This window comes from Diuraphis noxia, unplaced genomic scaffold, assembly GCF_037042655.1.
Source record: "Diuraphis noxia isolate RWA-SAM2 unplaced genomic scaffold, SU_Dnox_SAM2 contig0003, whole genome shotgun sequence".
In the NCBI taxonomy this organism is placed as follows: Eukaryota; Metazoa; Arthropoda; class Insecta; order Hemiptera; family Aphididae; genus Diuraphis; species Diuraphis noxia.
In genome coordinates, this window is record NW_028301713.1 from 83737756 (window position 1) to 83761498 (window position 23743).

A 23743-nucleotide genomic window follows, 5' to 3' on the forward strand; every position below is an offset into this window, starting at 1 on the left:
ACAGGTGATGAATCCGCTAAATATCGTCTTAAGTCATTTCTATTTAACTAATCATACTTTTTATATTTTTAACGTTAAGTTCACATTATTTTACATCTAAAACACGTATTTACAATACATCTGGGTGAATACAAAAAAAAGAAAAAAAATTTGGGAAAAAATTGGGTAAAAAATGGTGATAATTCCGCTAAATATCGTTTAAAGTCATTTGTATTGAACTAATCATACTTTTTATATTTTTATCGTTAAGTTCACATTATTTTACATCTAAAACACGTCTTTACAATACATTTGGGTGAATATAAAAGGTCGTAAAAAAATTTTGAAATACAGGTGATGAATCCGCTAAATATCGTCAAAAGTCATTTCTATTAAACTAATCATACTTTTTATATTTTTAACGTTAAGTTCACATTATTTTACATCTAAAACACGTATTTACATTACATTTGGGTGAATACAAAAAAAAGAAAAAAAATTTGGGAAAAAATTTGGTAAAAAATGGTGATAATTCCGCAAAATATCGTTTAAAGTCATTTGTATTGAACTAATCATACTTTTTATATTTTTATCGTTAAGTTCACATTATTTTACATCTAAAACACGTATTTACAATACATTTGGGTGAATAAAAAAAATAGAAAAAAAATTTGGGAAAAAATTGGGTAAAAAATGGTGATAATTCCGCTAAATATCGTTTAAAGTCATTTGTATTGAACTAATCATACTTTTTATATTTTTATCGTTAAGTTCACATTATTTTACATCTAAAACACGTATTTACAATACATTTGGGTGAATACAAAAAATAGAAAAAAAATTTGGAAAAAATTTGTTAAAAAATGGTGATAATTCCGCTAAATATCGTTTAAAGTCATTTGTATTGAACTAATCATACTTTTTATATTTTTATCGTTAAGTTCACATTATTTTACATCTAAAACACGTCTTTACAATACATTTGGGTGAATATAAAAGGTCGTAAAAAAATTTTGAAATACAGGTGATGAATCCGCTAAATATCGTCTTAAGTCATTTCTATTAAACTAATCATACTTTTTATATTTTTAACGTTAAGTTCACATTATTTTACATCTAAAACACGTATTTACAATACATTTAGGTGAATATAAAAGGTCGTAAAAAAATTTTGAAATACAGGTGATGAATCCGCTAAATATCGTCTTAAGTCATTTCTATTAAACTAATCATACTTTTTATATTTTTAACGTTATGTTCACATTATTTTACATCTAATACACGTGTTTACAGTACATGGGTGAATACAAAAAATAGAAAAAAAATTTGGTAAAAAATGGTAATAATTCCGCTAAATATCGTTTAAAGTCATTTGTATTGAACTAATCATACTTTTTATATTTTTATCGTTAAGTTCACATTATTTTACATCTAAAACACGTCTTTACTATACATTTGGGTGAATATAAAAGGTTGTAAAAAATTTTTGAAATACAGGTGATGAATCCGCTAAATATCGTCTTAAGTCATTTCTATTAAACTAATCATACTTTTTATATTTTAAACGTTAAGTTCACATTATTTTACATCTAAAACACGTGTTTACAATACATTTGGGTGAATACAAAAAATAGAAAAAAAATTTGGTAAAAAATGGTGATAATTCCGCTAAATATCGTTTAAAGTCATTTGTATTGAACTAATCATACTTTTTATATTTTTATCGTTAAGTTCACATTATTTTACATCTAAAACACGTATTTACAATACATTTGGGTGAATACAAAAAATAGAAAAAAAATTTGGAAAAAATTTGTTAAAAAATGGTGATAATTCCGCTAAATATCGTTTAAAGTCATTTGTATTGAACTAATCATACTTTTTATATTTTTATCGTTAAGTTCACATTATTTTACATCTAAAACACGTCTTTACAATACATTTGGGTGAATATAAAAGGTCGTAAAAAAATTTTGAAATACAGGTGATGAATCCGCTAAATATCGTCTTAAGTCATTTCTATTTAACTAATCATACTTTTTATATTTTTAACGTTAAGTTCACATTATTTTACATCTAAAACACGTATTTACAATACATTTGGGTGAATACAAAAAAAAGAAAAAAAATTTGGGAAAAAATTTGGTAAAAAATGGTGATAATTCCGCAAAATATCGTTTAAAGTCATTTGTATTGAACTAATCATACTTTTTAAATTTTTATCGTTAAGTTCACATTATTTTACATCTAAAACACGTCTTTACAATACATTTGGGTGAATATAAAAGGTCGTAAAAAAATTTTGAAATACAGGTGATGAATCCGCTAAATATCGTCTTAAGTCATTTCTATTAAACTAATCATACTTTTTATATTTTTAACGTTAAGTTCACATTATTTTACATCTAAAACACGTGTTTACAATACATTTGGGTGAATACAAAAAATAGAAAAAAAATTTGGTAAAAAATGGTGATAATTCCGCTAAATATCGTTTAAAGTCATTTGTATTGAACTAATCATACTTTTTATATTTTTATCGTTAAGTTCACATTATTTTACATCTAAAACACGTATTTACAATACATTTGGGTGAATAAAAAAAATAGAAAAAAAATTTGGGAAAAAATTGGGTAAAAAATGGTGATAATTCCGCTAAATATCGTTTAAAGTCATTTGTATTGAACTAATCATACTTTTTAAATTTTTATCGTTAAGTTCACATTATTTTACATCTAAAACACGTGTTTACAATACATTTGGGTGAATACAAAAAATAGAAAAAAAATTTGGGAAAAAATTGGGTAAAAAATGGTGATAATTCCGCTAAATATCGTCTTAAGTCATTTCTATTAAACTAATCATACTTTTTATATTTTTAACGTTAAGTTCACATTATTTTACATCTAAAACACGTATTTACAATACATTTGGGTGAATACAAAAAAAAGAAAAAAAATTTGGGAAAAAATTGGGTAAAAAATGGTGATAATTCCGCTAAATATCGTTTAAAGTCATTTGTATTGAACTAATCATACTTTTTATATTTTTATCGTTAAGTTCACATAATTTTACATCTAAAACACGTCTTTACAATACATTTGGGTGAATATAAAAGGTCGTAAAAAAATTTTGAAATACAGGTGATGAATCCGCTAAATATCGTCTTAAGTCATTTCTATTAAACTAATCATACTTTTTATATTTTTAACGTTAAGTTCACATTATTTTACATCTAATACACGTGTTTACAATACATTTGGGTGAATACAAAAAATAGAAAAAAAATTTGGTAAAAAATGGTAATAATTCCGCTAAATATCGTTTAAAGTCATTTGTATTGAACTAATCATACTTTTTATATTTTTATCGTTAAGTTCACATAATTTTACATCTAAAACACGTCTTTACAATACATTTGGGTGAATATAAAAGGTCGTAAAAAAATTTTGAAATACAGGTGATGAATCCGCTAAATATCGTCTTAAGTCATTTCTATTAAACTAATCATACTTTTTATATTTTTAACGTTAAGTTCACATTATTTTACATCTAATACACGTGTTTACAATACATGGGTGAATACAAAAAATAGAAAAAAAATTTGGTAAAAAATGGTAATAATTCCGCTAAATATCGTTTAAAGTCATTTGTATTGAACTAATCATACTTTTTATATTTTTATCGTTAAGTTCACATTATTTTACATCTAAAACACGTCTTTACTATACATTTGGGTGAATATAAAAGGTTGTAAAAAATTTTTGAAATACAGGTGATGAATCCGCTAAATATCGTCTTAAGTCATTTCTATTAAACTAATCATACTTTTTATATTTTAAACGTTAAGTTCACATTATTTTACATCTAAAACACGTGTTTACAATACATTTGGGTGAATACAAAAAATAGAAAAAAAATTTGGTAAAAAATGGTGATAATTCCGCTAAATATCGTTTAAAGTCATTTGTATTGAACTAATCATACTTTTTATATTTTTATCGTTAAGTTCACATTATTTTACATCTAAAACACGTATTTACAATACATTTGGGTGAATACAAAAAATAGAAAAAAAATTTGGAAAAAATTTGTTAAAAAATGGTGATAATTCCGCTAAATATCGTTTAAAGTCATTTGTATTGAACTAATCATACTTTTTATATTTTTATCGTTAAGTTCACATTATTTTACATCTAAAACACGTCTTTACAATACATTTGGGTGAATATAATAGGTCGTAAAAAAATTTTGAAATACAGGTGATGAATCCGCTAAATATCGTCTTAAGTCATTTCTATTTAACTAATCATACTTTTTATATTTTTAACGTTAAGTTCACATTATTTTACATCTAAAACACGTATTTACATTACATTTGGGTGAATACAAAAAAAAGAAAAAAAATTTGGGAAAAAATTTGGTAAAAAATGGTGATAATTCCGCAAAATATCGTTTAAAGTCATTTGTATTGAACTAATCATACTTTTTATATTTTTATCGTTAAGTTCACATTATTTTACATCTAAAACACGTATTTACAATACATTTGGGTGAATAAAAAAAATAGAAAAAAAATTTGGGAAAAAATTGGGTAAAAAATGGTGATAATTCCGCTAAATATCGTTTAAAGTCATTTGTATTGAACTAATCATACTTTTTATATTTTTATCGTTAAGTTCACATTATTTTACATCTAAAACACGTATTTACAATACATTTGGGTGAATACAAAAAATAGAAAAAAAATTTGGAAAAAATTTGTTAAAAAATGGTGATAATTCCGCTAAATATCGTTTAAAGTCATTTGTATTGAACTAATCATACTTTTTATATTTTTATCGTTAAGTTCACATTATTTTACATCTAAAACACGTCTTTACAATACATTTGGGTGAATATAAAAGGTCGTAAAAAAATTTTGAAATACAGGTGATGAATCCGCTAAATATCGTCTTAAGTCATTTCTATTAAACTAATCATACTTTTTATATTTTTAACGTTAAGTTCACATTATTTTACATCTAAAACACGTATTTACAATACATTTGGGTGAATATAAAAGGTCGTAAAAAAATTTTGAAATACAGGTGATGAATCCGCTAAATATCGTCTTAAGTCATTTCTATTAAACTAATCATACTTTTTATATTTTTAACGTTAAGTTCACATTATTTTACATCTAATACACGTGTTTACAATACATGGGTGAATACAAAAAATAGAAAAAAAATTTGGTAAAAAATGGTAATAATTCCGCTAAATATCGTTTAAAGTCATTTGTATTGAACTAATCATACTTTTTATATTTTTATCGTTAAGTTCACATTATTTTACATCTAAAACACGTATTTACAATACATTTGGGTGAATAAAAAAAATAGAAAAAAAATTTGGGAAAAAATTGGGTAAAAAATGGTGATAATTCCGCTAAATATCGTTTAAAGTCATTTGTATTGAACTAATCATACTTTTTATATTTTTATCGTTAAGTTCACATTATTTTACATCTAAAACACGTATTTACAATACATTTGGGTGAATACAAAAAATAGAAAAAAAATTTGGAAAAAATTTGTTAAAAAATGGTGATAATTCCGCTAAATATCGTTTAAAGTCATTTGTATTGAACTAATCATACTTTTTATATTTTTATCGTTAAGTTCACATTATTTTACATCTAAAACACGTCTTTACAATACATTTGGGTGAATATAAAAGGTCGTAAAAAAATTTTGAAATACAGGTGATGAATCCGCTAAATATCGTCTTAAGTCATTTCTATTAAACTAATCATACTTTTTATATTTTTAACGTTAAGTTCACATTATTTTACATCTAAAACACGTATTTACAATACATTTAGGTGAATATAAAAGGTCGTAAAAAAATTTTGAAATACAGGTGATGAATCCGCTAAATATCGTCTTAAGTCATTTCTATTAAACTAATCATACTTTTTATATTTTTAACGTTATGTTCACATTATTTTACATCTAATACACGTGTTTACAGTACATGGGTGAATACAAAAAATAGAAAAAAAATTTGGTAAAAAATGGTAATAATTCCGCTAAATATCGTTTAAAGTCATTTGTATTGAACTAATCATACTTTTTATATTTTTATCGTTAAGTTCACATTATTTTACATCTAAAACACGTCTTTACTATACATTTGGGTGAATATAAAAGGTTGTAAAAAATTTTTGAAATACAGGTGATGAATCCGCTAAATATCGTCTTAAGTCATTTCTATTAAACTAATCATACTTTTTATATTTTAAACGTTAAGTTCACATTATTTTACATCTAAAACACGTGTTTACAATACATTTGGGTGAATACAAAAAATAGAAAAAAAATTTGGTAAAAAATGGTGATAATTCCGCTAAATATCGTTTAAAGTCATTTGTATTGAACTAATCATACTTTTTATATTTTTATCGTTAAGTTCACATTATTTTACATCTAAAACACGTATTTACAATACATTTGGGTGAATACAAAAAATAGAAAAAAAATTTGGAAAAAATTTGTTAAAAAATGGTGATAATTCCGCTAAATATCGTTTAAAGTCATTTGTATTGAACTAATCATACTTTTTATATTTTTATCGTTAAGTTCGCATTATTTTACATCTAAAACACGTCTTTACAATACATTTGGGTGAATATAAAAGGTCGTAAAAAAATTTTGAAATACAGGTGATGAATCCGCTAAATATCGTCTTAAGTCATTTCTATTTAACTAATCATACTTTTTATATTTTTAACGTTAAGTTCACATTATTTTACATCTAAAACACGTATTTACAATACATTTGGGTGAATACAAAAAAAAGAAAAAAAATTTGGGAAAAAATTTGGTAAAAAATGGTGATAATTCCGCAAAATATCGTTTAAAGTCATTTGTATTGAACTAATCATACTTTTTAAATTTTTATCGTTAAGTTCACATTATTTTACATCTAAAACACGTCTTTACAATACATTTGGGTGAATATAAAAGGTCGTAAAAAAATTTTGAAATACAGGTGATGAATCCGCTAAATATCGTCTTAAGTCATTTCTATTAAACTAATCATACTTTTTATATTTTTAACGTTAAGTTCACATTATTTTACATCTAAAACACGTGTTTACAATACATTTGGGTGAATACAAAAAATAGAAAAAAAATTTGGTAAAAAATGGTGATAATTCCGCTAAATATCGTTTAAAGTCATTTGTATTGAACTAATCATACTTTTTATATTTTTATCGTTAAGTTCACATTATTTTACATCTAAAACACGTATTTACAATACATTTGGGTGAATAAAAAAAATAGAAAAAAAATTTGGGAAAAAATTGGGTAAAAAATGGTGATAATTCCGCTAAATATCGTTTAAAGTCATTTGTATTGAACTAATCATACTTTTTAAATTTTTATCGTTAAGTTCACATTATTTTACATCTAAAACACGTGTTTACAATACATTTGGGTGAATACAAAAAATAGAAAAAAAATTTGGGAAAAAATTGGGTAAAAAATGGTGATAATTCCGCTAAATATCGTCTTAAGTCATTTCTATTAAACTAATCATACTTTTTATATTTTTAACGTTAAGTTCACATTATTTTACATCTAAAACACGTATTTACAATACATTTGGGTGAATACAAAAAAAAGAAAAAAAATTTGGGAAAAAATTGGGTAAAAAATGGTGATAATTCCGCTAAATATCGTTTAAAGTCATTTGTATTGAACTAATCATACTTTTTATATTTTTATCGTTAAGTTCACATAATTTTACATCTAAAACACGTCTTTACAATACATTTGGGTGAATATAAAAGGTCGTAAAAAAATTTTGAAATACAGGTGATGAATCCGCTAAATATCGTCTTAAGTCATTTCTATTAAACTAATCATACTTTTTATATTTTTAACGTTAAGTTCACATTATTTTACATCTAATACACGTGTTTACAATACATTTGGGTGAATACAAAAAATAGAAAAAAAATTTGGTAAAAAATGGTAATAATTCCGCTAAATATCGTTTAAAGTCATTTGTATTGAACTAATCATACTTTTTATATTTTTATCGTTAAGTTCACATAATTTTACATCTAAAACACGTCTTTACAATACATTTGGGTGAATATAAAAGGTCGTAAAAAAATTTTGAAATACAGGTGATGAATCCGCTAAATATCGTCTTAAGTCATTTCTATTAAACTAATCATACTTTTTATATTTTTAACGTTAAGTTCACATTATTTTACATCTAATACACGTGTTTACAATACATGGGTGAATACAAAAAATAGAAAAAAAATTTGGTAAAAAATGGTAATAATTCCGCTAAATATCGTTTAAAGTCATTTGTATTGAACTAATCATACTTTTTATATTTTTATCGTTAAGTTCACATTATTTTACATCTAAAACACGTCTTTACTATACATTTGGGTGAATATAAAAGGTTGTAAAAAATTTTTGAAATACAGGTGATGAATCCGCTAAATATCGTCTTAAGTCATTTCTATTAAACTAATCATACTTTTTATATTTTAAACGTTAAGTTCACATTATTTTACATCTAAAACACGTGTTTACAATACATTTGGGTGAATACAAAAAATAGAAAAAAAATTTGGTAAAAAATGGTGATAATTCCGCTAAATATCGTTTAAAGTCATTTGTATTGAACTAATCATACTTTTTATCGTTAAGTTCACATTATTTTACATCTAAAACACGTATTTACAATACATTTGGGTGAATACAAAAAATAGAAAAAAAATTTGGAAAAAATTTGTTAAAAAATGGTGATAATTCCGCTAAATATCGTTTAAAGTCATTTGTATTGAACTAATCATACTTTTTATATTTTTATCGTTAAGTTCACATTATTTTACATCTAAAACACGTCTTTACAATACATTTGGGTGAATATAATAGGTCGTAAAAAAATTTTGAAATACAGGTGATGAATCCGCTAAATATCGTCTTAAGTCATTTCTATTTAACTAATCATACTTTTTATATTTTTAACGTTAAGTTCACATTATTTTACATCTAAAACACGTATTTACAATACATCTGGGTGAATACAAAAAAAAGAAAAAAAATTTGGGAAAAAATTGGGTAAAAAATGGTGATAATTCCGCTAAATATCGTTTAAAGTCATTTGTATTGAACTAATCATACTTTTTATATTTTTATCGTTAAGTTTACATTATTTTACATCTAAAACACGTCTTTACAATACATTTGGGTGAATATAAAAGGTCGTAAAAAAATTTTGAAATACAGGTGATGAATCCGCTAAATATCGTCTTAAGTCATTTCTATTAAACTAATCATACTTTTTATATTTTTAACGTTAAGTTCACATTATTTTACATCTAAAACACGTATTTACATTACATTTGGGTGAATACAAAAAAAAGAAAAAAAATTTGGGAAAAAATTTGGTAAAAAATGGTGATAATTCCGCAAAATATCGTTTAAAGTCATTTGTATTGAACTAATCATACTTTTTATATTTTTATCGTTAAGTTCACATTATTTTACATCTAAAACACGTATTTACAATACATTTGGGTGAATAAAAAAAATAGAAAAAAAATTTGGGAAAAAATTGGGTAAAAAATGGTGATAATTCCGCTAAATATCGTTTAAAGTCATTTGTATTGAACTAATCATACTTTTTATATTTTTATCGTTAAGTTCACATTATTTTACATCTAAAACACGTATTTACAATACATTTGGGTGAATACAAAAAATAGAAAAAAAATTTGGAAAAAATTTGTTAAAAAATGGTGATAATTCCGCTAAATATCGTTTAAAGTCATTTGTATTGAACTAATCATACTTTTTATATTTTTATCGTTAAGTTCACATTATTTTACATCTAAAACACGTCTTTACAATACATTTGGGTGAATATAAAAGGTCGTAAAAAAATTTTGAAATACAGGTGATGAATCCGCTAAATATCGTCTTAAGTCATTTCTATTAAACTAATCATACTTTTTATATTTTTAACGTTAAGTTCACATTATTTTACATCTAAAACACGTATTTACAATACATTTGGGTGAATATAAAAGGTCGTAAAAAAATTTTGAAATACAGGTGATGAATCCGCTAAATATCGTCTTAAGTCATTTCTATTAAACTAATCATACTTTTTATATTTTTAACGTTAAGTTCACATTATTTTACATCTAATACACGTGTTTACAATACATGGGTGAATACAAAAAATAGAAAAAAAATTTGGTAAAAAATGGTAATAATTCCGCTAAATATCGTTTAAAGTCATTTGTATTGAACTAATCATACTTTTTATATTTTTATCGTTAAGTTCACATTATTTTACATCTAAAACACGTCTTTACTATACATTTGGGTGAATATAAAAGGTTGTAAAAAATTTTTGAAATACAGGTGATGAATCCGCTAAATATCGTCTTAAGTCATTTCTATTAAACTAATCATACTTTTTATATTTTAAACGTTAAGTTCACATTATTTTACATCTAAAACACGTGTTTACAATACATTTGGGTGAATACAAAAAATAGAAAAAAAATTTGGTAAAAAATGGTGATAATTCCGCTAAATATCGTTTAAAGTCATTTGTATTGAACTAATCATACTTTTTATATTTTTATCGTTAAGTTCACATTATTTTACATCTAAAACACGTATTTACAATACATTTGGGTGAATACAAAAAATAGAAAAAAAATTTGGAAAAAATTTGTTAAAAAATGGTGATAATTTCGCTAAATATCGTTTAAAGTCATTTGTATTGAACTAATCATACTTTTTATATTTTTATCGTTAAGTTCACATTATTTTACATCTAAAACACGTCTTTACAATACATTTGGGTGAATATAAAAGGTCGTAAAAAAATTTTGAAATACAGGTGATGAATCCGCTAAATATCGTCTTAAGTCATTTCTATTTAACTAATCATACTTTTTATATTTTTAACGTTAAGTTCACATTATTTTACATCTAAAACACGTATTTACAATACATCTGGGTGAATACAAAAAAAAGAAAAAAAATTTGGGAAAAAATTGGGTAAAAAATGGTGATAATTCCGCTAAATATCGTTTAAAGTCATTTGTATTGAACTAATCATACTTTTTATATTTTTATCGTTAAGTTCACATTATTTTACATCTAAAACACGTCTTTACAATACATTTGGGTGAATATAAAAGGTCGTAAAAAAATTTTGAAATACAGGTGATGAATCCGCTAAATATCGTCTTAAGTCATTTCTATTAAACTAATCATACTTTTTATATTTTTAACGTTAAGTTCACATTATTTTACATCTAAAACACGTATTTACAATACATTTGGGTGAATACAAAAAAAAGAAAAAAAATTTGGGAAAAAATTTGGTAAAAAATGGTGATAATTCCGCAAAATATCGTTTAAAGTCATTTGTATTGAACTAATCATACTTTTTATATTTTTATCGTTAAGTTCACATTATTTTACATCTAAAACACGTATTTACAATACATTTGGGTGAATAAAAAAAATAGAAAAAAAATTTGGGAAAAAATTGGGTAAAAAATGGTGATAATTCCGCTAAATATCGTTTAAAGTCATTTGTATTGAACTAATCATACTTTTTATATTTTTATCGTTAAGTTCACATTATTTTACATCTAAAACACGTCTTTACAATACATTTGGGTGAATATAAAAGGTCGTAAAAAATTTTGAAATACAGGTGATGAATCCGCTAAATATCGTCTTAAGTCATTTCTATTAAACTAATCATACTTTTTATATTTTTATCGTTAAGTTCACATTATTTTACATCTAAAACACGTCTTTACTATACATTTGGGTGAATATAAAAGGTTGTAAAAAATTTTTGAAATACAGGTGATGAATCCGCTAAATATCGTCTTAAGTCATTTCTATTAAACTAATCATACTTTTTATATTTTAAACGTTAAGTTCACATTATTTTACATCTAAAACACGTGTTTACAATACATTTGGGTGAATACAAAAAATAGAAAAAAAATTTGGTAAAAAATGGTGATAATTCCGCTAAATATCGTTTAAAGTCATTTATATTGAACTAATCATACTTTTTATATTTTTATCGTTAAGTTCACATTATTTTACATCTAAAACACGTATTTACAATACATTTGGGTGAATACAAAAAATAGAAAAAAAATTTGGAAAAAATTTGTTAAAAAATGGTGATAATTCCGCTAAATATCGTTTAAAGTCATTTGTATTGAACTAATCATACTTTTTATATTTTTATCGTTAAGTTCACATTATTTTACATCTAAAACACGTCTTTACAATACATTTGGGTGAATATAAAAGGTCGTAAAAAAATTTTGAAATACAGGTGATGAATCCGCTAAATATCGTCTTAAGTCATTTCTATTTAACTAATCATACTTTTTATATTTTTAACGTTAAGTTCACATTTTTTTACATCTAAAACACGTATTTACAATACATCTGGGTGAATACAAAAAAAAGAAAAAAAATTTGGGAAAAAATTGGGTAAAAAATGGTGATAATTCCGCTAAATATCGTTTAAAGTCATTTGTATTGAACTAATCATACTTTTTATATTTTTATCGTTAAGTTCACATTATTTTACATCTAAAACACGTCTTTACAATACATTTGGGTGAATATAAAAGGTCGTAAAAAAATTTTGAAATACAGGTGATGAATCCGCTAAATATCGTCTTAAGTCATTTCTATTAAACTAATCATACTTTTTATATTTTTAACGTTAAGTTCACATTATTTTACATCTAAAACACGTATTTACAATGAATTTGGGTGAATACAAAAAAAAGAAAAAAAATTTGGGAAAAAATTTGGTAAAAAATGGTGATAATTCCGCAAAATATCGTTTAAAGTCATTTGTATTGAACTAATCATACTTTTTATATTTTTATCGTTAAGTTCACATTATTTTACATCTAAAACACGTATTTACAATACATTTGGGTGAATAAAAAAAATAGAAAAAAAATTTGGGAAAAAATTGGGTAAAAAATGGTGATAATTCCGCTAAATATCGTTTAAAGTCATTTTTATTGAACTAATCATACTTTTTATATTTTTATCGTTAAGTTCACATTATTTTACATCTAAAACACGTATTTACAATACATTTGGGTGAATACAAAAAATAGAAAAAAAATTTGGAAAAAATTTGTTAAAAAATGGTGATAATTCCGCTAAATATCGTTTAAAGTCATTTGTATTGAACTAATCATACTTTTTATATTTTTATCGTTAAGTTCACATTATTTTACATCTAAAACACGTCTTTACAATACATTTGGGTGAATATAAAAGGTCGTAAAAAAATTTTGAAATACAGGTGATGAATCCGCTAAATATCGTCTTTAGTCATTTCTATTAAACTAATCATACTTTTTATATTTTTATCGTTAAGTTCACATAATTTTACATCTAAAACACGTCTTTACAATACATTTGGGTGAATATAAAAAATAGAAAAAAAATTTGGAAAAAATTTGTTAAAAAATGGTGATAATTCCGCTAAATATCGTTTAAAGTCATTTGTATTGAACTAATCATACTTTTTATATTTTTATCGTTAAGTTCACATTATTTTACATCTAAAACACGTCTTTACAATACATTTGGGTGAATATAAAAGGTCGTAAAAAAATTTTGAAATACAGGTGATGAATCCGCTAAATATCGTCTTAAGTCATTTCTATTAAACTAATCATACTTTTTATATTTTTAACGTTAAGTTCACATTATTTTACATCTAAAACACGTATTTACAATACATTTGGGTGAATACAAAAAAAAGAAAAAAAATTTGGGAAAAAATTGGGTAAAAAATGGTGATAATTCCGCTAAATATCGTTTAAAGTCATTTGTATTGAACTAATCATACTTTTTATATTTTTATCGTTAAGTTCACATTATTTTACATCTAAAACACGTCTTTACAATACATTTGGGTGAATATAAAAGGTCGTAAAAAAATTTTGAAATACAGGTGATGAATCCGCTAAATATCGTCTTAAGTCATTTCTATTAAACTAATCATACTTTTTATATTTTTAACGTTAAGTTCACATTATTTTACATCTAAAACACGTATTTACAATACATTTGGGTGAATACAAAAAATAGAAAAAAAATTTGGTAAAAAATGGTGATAATTTCGCTAAATATCGATTAAAGTCATTTCTATTCAACTAATCATACTTTTTATATTTTTAACGTTAAGTTCACATTATTTTACATCTAAAACACGTATTTACAATACATTTGGGTGAATATAAAAGGTCGTAAAAAAATTTTGAAATACAGGTGATGAATCCGCTAAATATCGTCTTAAGTCATTTCTATTAAACTAATCATACTTTTTATATTTTTAACGTTAAGTTCACATTATTTTACATCTAATACACGTGTTTACAATACATGGGTGAATACAAAAAATAGAAAAAAAATTTGGTAAAAAATGGTAATAATTCCGCTAAATATCGTTTAAAGTCATTTGTATTGAACTAATCATACTTTTTATATTTTTATCGTTAAGTTCACATTATTTTACATCTAAAACACGTCTTTACTATACATTTGGGTGAATATAAAAGGTTGTAAAAAATTTTTGAAATACAGGTGATGAATCCGCTAAATATCGTCTTAAGTCATTTCTATTAAACTAATCATACTTTTTATATTTTAAACGTTAAGTTCACATTATTTTACATCTAAAACACGTGTTTACAATACATTTGGGTGAATACAAAAAATAGAAAAAAAATTTGGTAAAAAATGGTGATAATTCCGCTAAATATCGTTTAAAGTCATTTGTATTGAACTAATCATACTTTTTATATTTTTATCGTTAAGTTCACATTATTTTACATCTAAAACACGTATTTACAATACATTTGGGTGAATACAAAAAATAGAAAAAAAATTTGGAAAAAATTTGTTAAAAAATGGTGATAATTCCGCTAAATATCGTTTAAAGTCATTTGTATTGAACTAATCATACTTTTTATATTTTTATCGTTAAGTTCACATTATTTTACATCTAAAACACGTCTTTACAATACATTTGGGTGAATATAAAAGGTCGTAAAAAAATTTTGAAATACAGGTGATGAATCCGCTAAATATCGTCTTAAGTCATTTCTATTAAACTAATCATACTTTTTATATTTTTATCGTTAAGTTCACATAATTTTACATCTAAAACACGTCTTTACAATACATTTGGGTGAATATAAAAAATAGAAAAAAAATTTGGAAAAAATTTGTTAAAAAATGGTGATAATTCCGCTAAATATCGTTTAAAGTCATTTGTATTGAACTAATCATACTTTTTATATTTTTATCGTTAAGTTCACATTATTTTACATCTAAAACACGTCTTTACAATACATTTGGGTGAATATAAAAGGTCGTAAAAAAATTTTGAAATACAGGTGATGAATCCGCTAAATATCGTCTTAAGTCATTTCTATTAAACTAATCATACTTTTTATATTTTTAACGTTAAGTTCACATTATTTTACATCTAAAACACGTATTTACAATACATTTGGGTGAATACAAAAAAAAGAAAAAAAATTTGGGAAAAAATTGGGTAAAAAATGGTGATAATTCCGCTAAATATCGTTTAAAGTCATTTGTATTGAACTAATCATACTTTTTATATTTTTATCGTTAAGTTCACATTATTTTACATCTAAAACACGTCTTTACAATACATTTGGGTGAATATAAAAGGTCGTAAAAAAATTTTGAAATACAGGTGATGAATCCGCTAAATATCGTCTTAAGTCATTTCTATTAAACTAATCATACTTTTTATATTTTTAACGTTAAGTTCACATTATTTTACATCTAAAACACGTATTTACAATACATTTGGGTGAATACAAAAAATAGAAAAAAAATTTGGTAAAAAATGGTGATAATTTCGCTAAATATCGATTAAAGTCATTTCTATTCAACTAATCATACTTTTTATATTTTTAACGTTAAGTTCACATTATTTTACATCTAAAACACGTATTTACAATACATTTGGGTGAATATAAAAGGTCGTAAAAAAATTTTGAAATACAGGTGATGAATCCGCTAAATATCGTCTTAAGTCATTTCTATTAAACTAATCATACTTTTTATATTTTTAACGTTAAGTTCACATTATTTTACATCTAATACACGTGTTTACAATACATGGGTGAATACAAAAAATAGAAAAAAAATTTGGTAAAAAATGGTAATAATTCCGCTAAATATCGTTTAAAGTCATTTGTATTGAACTAATCATACTTTTTATATTTTTATCGTTAAGTTCACATTATTTTACATCTAAAACACGTCTTTACTATACATTTGGGTGAATATAAAAGGTTGTAAAAAATTTTTGAAATACAGGTGATGAATCCGCTAAATATCGTCTTAAGTCATTTCTATTAAACTAATCATACTTTTTATATTTTAAACGTTAAGTTCACATTATTTTACATCTAAAACACGTGTTTACAATACATTTGGGTGAATACAAAAAATAGAAAAAAAATTTGGTAAAAAATGGTGATAATTCCGCTAAATATCGTTTAAAGTCATTTGTATTGAACTAATCATACTTTTTATATTTTTATCGTTAAGTTCACATTATTTTACATCTAAAACACGTATTTACAATACATTTGGGTGAATACAAAAAATAGAAAAAAAATTTGGAAAAAATTTGTTAAAAAATGGTGATAATTTCGCTAAATATCGTTTAAAGTCATTTGTATTGAACTAATCATACTTTTTATATTTTTATCGTTAAGTTCACATTATTTTACATCTAAAACACGTCTTTACAATACATTTGGGTGAATATAAAAGGTCGTAAAAAAATTTTGAAATACAGGTGATGAATCCGCTAAATATCGTCTTAAGTCATTTCTATTTAACTAATCATACTTTTTATATTTTTAACGTTAAGTTCACATTATTTTACATCTAAAACACGTATTTACAATACATCTGGGTGAATACAAAAAAAAGAAAAAAAATTTGGGAAAAAATTGGGTAAAAAATGGTGATAATTCCGCTAAATATCGTTTAAAGTCATTTGTATTGAACTAATCATACTTTTTATATTTTTATCGTTAAGTTCACATTATTTTACATCTAAAACACGTCTTTACAATACATTTGGGTGAATATAAAAGGTCGTAAAAAAATTTTGAAATACAGGTGATGAATCCGCTAAATATCGTCTTAAGTCATTTCTATTAAACTAATCATACTTTTTATATTTTTAACGTTAAGTTCACATTATTTTACATCTAAAACACGTATTTACAATACATTTGGGTGAATACAAAAAAAAGAAAAAAAATTTGGGAAAAAATTTGGTAAAAAATGGTGATAATTCCGCAAAATATCGTTTAAAGTCATTTGTATTGAACTAATCATACTTTTTATATTTTTATCGTTAAGTTCACATTATTTTACATCTAAAACACGTATTTACAATACATTTGGGTGAATAAAAAAAATAGAAAAAAAATTTGGGAAAAAATTGGGTAAAAAATGGTGATAATTCCGCTAAATATCGTTTAAAGTCATTTGTATTGAACTAATCATACTTTTTATATTTTTATCGTTAAGTTCACATTATTTTACATCTAAAACACGTCTTTACAATACATTTGGGTGAATATAAAAGGTCGTAAAAAAATTTTGAAATACAGGTGATGAATCCGCTAAATATCGTCTTAAGTCATTTCTATTAAACTAATCATACTTTTTATATTTTTATCGTTAAGTTCACATTATTTTACATCTAAAACACGTCTTTACTATACATTTGGGTGAATATAAAAGGTTGTAAAAAATTTTTGAAATACAGGTGATGAATCCGCTAAATATCGTCTTAAGTCATTTCTATTAAACTAATCATACTTTTTATATTTTAAACGTTAAGTTCACATTATTTTACATCTAAAACACGTGTTTACAATACATTTGGGTGAATACAAAAAATAGAAAAAAAATTTGGTAAAAAATGGTGATAATTCCGCTAAATATCGTTTAAAGTCATTTGTATTGAACTAATCATACTTTTTATATTTTTATCGTTAAGTTCACATTATTTTACATCTAAAACACGTATTTACAATACATTTGGGTGAATACAAAAAATAGAAAAAAAATTTGGAAAAAATTTGTTAAAAAATGGTGATAATTCCGCTAAATATCGTTTAAAGTCATTTGTATTGAACTAATCATACTTTTTATATTTTTATCGTTAAGTTCACATTATTTTACATCTAAAACACGTCTTTACAATACATTTGGGTGAATATAAAAGGTCGTAAAAAAATTTTGAAATACAGGTGATGAATCCGCTAAATATCGTCTTAAGTCATTTCTATTTAACTAATCATACTTTTTATATTTTTAACGTTAAGTTCACATTATTTTACATCTAAAACACGTATTTACAATACATCTGGGTGAATACAAAAAAAAGAAAAAAAATTTGGGAAAAAATTGGGTAAAAAATGGTGATAATTCCGCTAAATATCGTTTAAAGTCATTTGTATTGAACTAATCATACTTTTTATATTTTTATCGTTAAGTTCACATTATTTTACATCTAAAACACGTCTTTACAATACATTTGGGTGAATATAAAAGGTCGTAAAAAAATTTTGAAATACAGGTGATGAATCCGCTAAATATCGTCTTAAGTCATTTCTATTAAACTAATCATACTTTTTATATTTTTAACGTTAAGTTCACATTATTTTACATCTAAAACACGTATTTACAATGAATTTGGGTGAATACAAAAAAAAGAAAAAAAATTTGGGAAAAAATTTGGTAAAAAATGGTGATAATTCCGCAAAATATCGTTTAAAGTCATTTGTATTGAACTAATCATACTTTTTATATTTTTATCGTTAAGTTCACATTATTTTACATCTAAAACACGTATTTACAATACATTTGGGTGAATAAAAAAAATAGAAAAAAAATTTGGGAAAAAATTGGGTAAAAAATGGTGATAATTCCGCTAAATATCGTTTAAAGTCATTTTTATTGAACTAATCATACTTTTTATATTTTTATCGTTAAGTTCACATTATTTTACATCTAAAACACGTATTTACAATACATTTGGGTGAATACAAAAAATAGAAAAAAAATTTGGAAAAAATTTGTTAAAAAATGGTGATAATTCCGCTAAATATCGTTTAAAGTCATTTGTATTGAACTAATCATACTTTTTATATTTTTATCGTTAAGTTCACATTATTTTACATCTAAAACACGTCTTTACAATACATTTGGGTGAATATAAAAGGTCGTAAAAAAATTTTGATATACAGGTGATGAATCCGCTAAATATCGTCTTAAGTCATTTCTATTAAACTAATCATACTTTTTATATTTTTATCGTTAAGTTCACATAATTTTACATCTAAAACACGTCTTTACAATACATTTGGGTGAATATAAAAAATAGAAAAAAAATTTGGAAAAAATTTGTTAAAAAATGGTGATAATTCCGCTAAATATCGTTTAAAGTCATTTGTATTGAACTAATCATACTTTTTATATTTTTATCGTTAAGTTCACATTATTTTACATCTAAAACACGTCTTTACAATACATTTGGGTGAATATAAAAGGTCGTAAAAAAATTTTGAAATACAGGTGATGAATCCGCTAAATATCGTCTTAAGTCATTTCTATTAAACTAATCATACTTTTTATATTTTTAACGTTAAGTTCACATTATTTTACATCTAAAACACGTATTTACAATACATTTGGGTGAATACAAAAAAAAGAAAAAAAATTTGGGAAAAAATTGGGTAAAAAATGGTGACAATTCCGCTAAATATCGTTTAAAGTCATTTGTATTGAACTAATCATACTTTTTATATTTTTATCGTTAAGTTCACATTATTTTACATCTAAAACACGTCTTTACAATACATTTGGGTGAATATAAAAGGTCGTAAAAAAATTTTGAAATACAGGTGATGAATCCGCTAAATATCGTCTTAAGTCATTTCTATTAAACTAATCATACTTTTTATATTTTTAACCTTAAGTTCACATTATTTTACATCTAAAACACGTATTTACAATACATTTGGGTGAATACAAAAAATAGAAAAAAAATTTGGTAAAAAATGGTGATAATTTCGCTAAATATCGATTAAAGTCATTTCTATTCAACTAATCATACTTTTTATATTTTTAACGTTAAGTTCACATTATTTTACATCTAAAACACGTATTTACAATACATTTGGGTGAATATAAAAGGTCGTAAAAAAATTTTGAAATACAGGTGATGAATCCGCTAAATATCGTCTTAAGTCATTTCTATTAAACTAATCATACTTTTTATATTTTTAACGTTAAGTTCACATTATTTTACATCTAATACACGTGTTTACAATACATGGGTGAATACAAAAAATAGAAAAAAAATTTGGTAAAAAATGGTAATAATTCCGCTAAATATCGTTTAAAGTCATTTGTATTGAACTAATCATACTTTTTATATTTTTATCGTTAAGTTCACATTATTTTACATCTAAAACACGTCTTTACTATACATTTGGGTGAATATAAAAGGTTGTAAAAAATTTTTGAAATACAGGTGATGAATCCGCTAAATATCGTCTTAAGTCATTTCTATTAAACTAATCATACTTTTTATATTTTAAACGTTAAGTTCACATTATTTTACATCTAAAACACGTGTTTACAATACATTTGGGTGAATACAAAAAATAGAAAAAAAATTTGGTAAAAAATGGTGATAATTCCGCTAAATATCGTTTAAAGTCATTTGTATTGAACTAATCATACTTTTTATATTTTTATCGTTAAGTTCACATTATTTTACATCTAAAACACGTATTTACAATACATTTGGGTGAATACAAAAAATAGAAAAAAAATTTGGAAAAAATTTGTTAAAAAATGGTGATAATTCCGCTAAATATCGTTTAAAGTCATTTGTATTGAACTAATCATACTTTTTATATTTTTATCGTTAAGTTCACATTATTTTACATCTAAAACACGTCTTTACAATACATTTGGGTGAATATAAAAGGTCGTAAAAAAATTTTGAAATACAGGTGATGAATCCGCTAAATATCGTCTTAAGTCATTTCTATTTAACTAATCATACTTTTTATATTTTTAACGTTAAGTTCACATTATTTTACATCTAAAACACGTATTTACAATACATCTGGGTGAATACAAAAAAAAGAAAAAAAATTTGGGAAAAAATTGGGTAAAAAATGGTGATAATTCCGCTAAATATCGTTTAAAGTCATTTGTATTGAACTAATCATACTTTTTATATTTTTATCGTTAAGTTCACATTATTTTACATCTAAAACACGTCTTTACAATACATTTGGGTGAATATAAAAGGTCGTAAAAAAATTTTGAAATACAGGTGATGAATCCGCTAAATATCGTCTTAAGTCATTTCTATTAAACTAATCATACTTTTTATATTTTTAACGTTAAGTTCACATTATTTTACATCTAAAACACGTATTTACAATACATTTGGGTGAATACAAAAAAAAGAAAAAAAATTTGGGAAAAAATTTGGTAAAAAATGGTGATAATTCCGCAAAATATCGTTTAAAGTCATTTGTATTGAACTAATCATACTTTTTATATTTTTATCGTTAAGTTCACATTATTTTACATCTAAAACACGTATTTACAATACATTTGGGTGAATAAAAAAAATAGAAAAAAAATTTGGGAAAAAATTGGGTAAAAAATGGTGATAATTCCGCTAAATATCGTTTAAAGTCATTTGTATTGAACTAATCATACTTTTTATATTTTTATCGTTAAGTTCACATTATTTTACATCTAAAACACGTCTTTACAATACATTTGGGTGAATATAAAAGGTCGTAAAAAAATTTTGAAATACAGGTGATGAATCCGCTAAATATCGTCTTAAGTCATTTCTATTAAACTAATCATACTTTTTATATTTTTATCGTTAAGTTCACATTATTTTACATCTAAAACACGTCTTTACTATACATTTGGGTGAATATAAAAGGTTGTAAAAAATTTTTGAAATACAGGTGATGAATCCGCTAAATATCGTCTTAAGTCATTTCTATTAAACTAATCATACTTTTTATATTTTAAACGTTAAGTTCACATTATTTTACATCTAAAACACGTATTTACAATACATCTGGGTGAATACAAAAAAAAGAAAAAAAATTTGGGAAAAAATTGGGTAAAAAATGGTGATAATTCCGCTAAATATCGTTTAAAGTCATTTGTATTGAACTAATCATACTTTTTATATTTTTATCGTTAAGTTCACATTATTTTACATCTAAAACACGTCTTTACAATACATTTGGGTGAATATAAAAGGTCGTAAAAAAATTTTGAAATACAGGTGATGAATCCGCTAAATATCGTCTTAAGTCATTTCTATTAAACTAATCATACTTTTTATATTTTTAACGTTAAGTTCACATTATTTTACATCTAAAACACGTATTTACAATGAATTTGGGTGAATACAAAAAAAAGAAAAAAAATTTGGGAAAAAATTTGGTAAAAAATGGTGATAATTCCGCAAAATATCGTTTAAAGTCATTTGTATTGAACTAATCATACTTTTTATATTTTTATCGTTAAGTTCACATTATTTTACATCTAAAACACGTATTTACAATACATTTGGGTGAATAAAAAAAATAGAAAAAAAATTTGGGAAAAAATTGGGTAAAAAATGGTGATAATTCCGCTAAATATCGTTTAAAGTCATTTTTATTGAACTAATCATACTTTTTATATTTTTATCGTTAAGTTCACATTATTTTACATCTAAAACACGTCTTTACTATACATTTGGGTGAATATAAAAGGTTGTAAAAAATTTTTGAAATACAGGTGATGAATCCGCTAAATATCGTCTTAAGTCATTTCTATTAAACTAATCATACTTTTTATATTTTAAACGTTAAGTTCACATTATTTTACATCTAAAACACGTATTTACAATACATCTGGGTGAATACAAAAAAAAGAAAAAAAATTTGGGAAAAAATTGGGTAAAAAATGGTGATAATTCCGCTAAATATCGTTTAAAGTCATTTGTATTGAACTAATCATACTTTTTATATTTTTATCGTTAAGTTCACATTATTTTACATCTAAAACACGTCTTTACTATACATTTGGGTGAATATAAAAGGTTGTAAAAAATTTTTGAAATACAGGTGATGAATCCGCTAAATATCGTCTTAAGTCATTTCTATTAAACTAATCATACTTTTTATATTTTAAACGTTAAGTTCACATTATTTTACATCTAAAACACGTATTTACAATACATCTGGGTGAATACAAAAAAAAGAAAAAAAATTTGGGAAAAAATTGGGTAAAAAATGGTGATAATTCCGCTAAATATCGTTTAAAGTCATTTGTATTGAACTAATCATACTTTTTATATTTTTATCGTTAAGTTCACATTATTTTACATCTAAAACACGTCTTTACAATACATTTGGGTGAATATAAAAGGTCGTAAAAAAATTTTGAAATACAGGTGATGAATCCGCTAAATATCGTCTTAAGTCATTTCTATTAAACTAATCATACTTTTTATATTTTTAACGTTAAGTTCACAT